Here is a 2,311-nt window from a genome sequence, read left to right as displayed (position 1 = left end):
ATACGATCCACAAACATCACAAAATAAGCAACCACTAGGCATGTTACTAGCAGAGGGAGAGGGTTGAGAATTTGAAGACATACCTCTCCCTTTAGATTGGGAGGGAAGATTTGAAAATTGGGAGGTAGCACTTTCCAACTTTGCCTTGATAGCGGACATCTCCTTCCCCAAGTTTGTCATTTGTGAGGACAAGTTGTTTATGGCATTAAGATGAACAACCGAATACACCGAAGAGCTACTCTTGCTAGTTGACTCCCTTTCACCATCTTGCCAATCTCTATAGTACCTCACTACATCTTCAATTATGTCTACCACTTTCTCCTCCGTTTTATGCATGATGGGGCCTCCGGCTCCTCTATCAAGACATTACATTCCTTGAGGAATTAAGCCACCATAGAAGATTTGAATAATTTGGTAAGTAGGAATTTCGTGGTGAGGACATTGTCTTTGATACTCCTTGTACCTCTCCCATACTTCATAGAGGCTTTCACTATACTTTTGCTTGAAACCTTGAATCAAAGCTCTGGCCTCCACCGTTTTCTTTTGTGGATAGAAATTCCTTGGTCACTTAGTCCCATGTCCTTAGAGAATTGGGTTTGACTTCCTTGTCTAACCATTCCAAGGCATGCCCTATGAGAGAAAAGGGAAAAATCATAAGGCGGATGAATTCTTGGGAAATTCCGTTAACTTTTATAGTGTTGCAATACTTTTCGAACTCTTTGAGATGGTTTAGCGGGCTTTCATGTTTAGCCCCACTAAATTGTCCTCTCTCTATCAAAGTGATCATTGTCAGCCTTATTTCAAAGTCATTTGCCGGTGTTATAGGTGGAACAATCCCACTTTCAAACCTATATGCACCCGGAATCCCCAATTCCTTCAATGCCACCCTTGGATTTTCTCCCATCCTTTGTTGTTCTCCTTGTTGTGGTTCCTCTTCACTTGGAGGGCTAGAACTCAAAGAACGTCTAGCAACTCTTATCCTTGTAATTGTCCTATCAATTTCCAGATCAAGTGGCACTAGTGAACGACCACGTGCTCTACGCATACAATCTCAAAAGAAACAATTAGTAGCACGGCTACAAATGTAGCCAAAAAGAGAAAAATATTTTTGTATTTTCTAATTAAAAATGAAGTAGACTCAACAACTATAACAAAGCACCAATATCATTCCCCGGCAACGGTGCCATTTTGATGTAGGAAAATGTAGGTCGTTTTCTAATCTCCTCTAGAGCCAAACAAATTTATAATCACTTAACAAACCCAAATGAATTATAAGATGAAATTTATAGTAGGAGAAATTTATAATCACTTAACAAACCCAAATTAAGCACCAATATCACTTAACAAACCCAAATCGAACCCAAAGGAATGAGTAGGAGAAATTTATAGCCTAGGGTCAAACTACTTCGAAGATTGTAAGATGAAATGAATTATAACTAAGGTATCAAATAGCTAAACAAATCAAAGAAAATCAATATGCTAAACGCTAGGGATATAGGTTCCACATGCAAGCTCATTGATCATGCTAATCGATGGATGACTCGATTGATTCAAACATTGCAAAGGATAAACAATAGTTGCAATTAATAAAATCCTAAAGCTATCTCCTGTAAGCCAAGCTAGGGTTCACTAAGAATGACTAACAAGGAAAATCACAATCAAATTCAACCAATTAAAGCAATTCTCAAATCAAGGGTTCATGTCATTGAAATTTGCTATGCAATCTAGATTAATCATATAGGTTGATCACTCCTAATCAAATTAATCACATGCACAACTATGTCAACTAATTTAATTGCAATAATTTAATCAACCAAGAATCATCAACTAGCAATAATCATCAATCAAGCATGCTTCCCCTTCTCCCTAGCTACTAATCTACTCACAAATCATGGTGGAATTGAAAAACAAAACAAATTGAATCACAAACATCATCATTTCAAGCTTAATGAAAGAGAAAATCAAACATTCAACAAATTCTCAAACCAAAGATCAACAATCAAATCAAACATTCAAGAACTAAAGGAAATACCAAGCAACAGTAAGTTCAAAGGAAGAAATTATCACAAACTTTCATTGATTGAATATGAAATCCAAGCTCAAAGATGAAATCGAAGATGAAATTGAAGTACAAAACAAGTAATCTCAAGTTTCTCTCTCTACTAATTTTGGAAATAAGTCTCAAGTACATGTGAAATCGTCATCCCCTAAAAAAGGAAAAGTCAAGGGTATTTATAATAAATCGAGCAAAAGGAATCGGAGTAAGCCCGTGCGTACGCACCACCTGTCCGTGCGCACGCACAGCAGGGTC

At 37.2% G+C, this 2,311-nt stretch overlaps 1 non-coding gene across 1 annotated transcript; it reads left to right on the top strand.

Moving 5' to 3' along the window:
- Positions 1-424: 424 nt before the first annotated feature.
- On the top strand, positions 425-530 carry LOC145583705 (small nucleolar RNA R71). Its single transcript, XR_014100305.1, has one exon. It is a non-coding gene; the product is annotated as a small nucleolar RNA R71 (small nucleolar RNA).
- Positions 531-2,311: the final 1,781 nt, after the last annotated feature.

This window comes from Chenopodium album, chromosome 15, assembly GCF_948465745.1.
Source record: "Chenopodium album chromosome 15, dcCheAlbu1.1, whole genome shotgun sequence".
NCBI lineage: Eukaryota > Viridiplantae > Streptophyta > Magnoliopsida > Caryophyllales > Amaranthaceae > Chenopodium > Chenopodium album.
The sequence above is the reverse complement of the archived record's forward strand: the minus strand, read 5'-3'. Positions and strand labels throughout refer to the sequence as shown.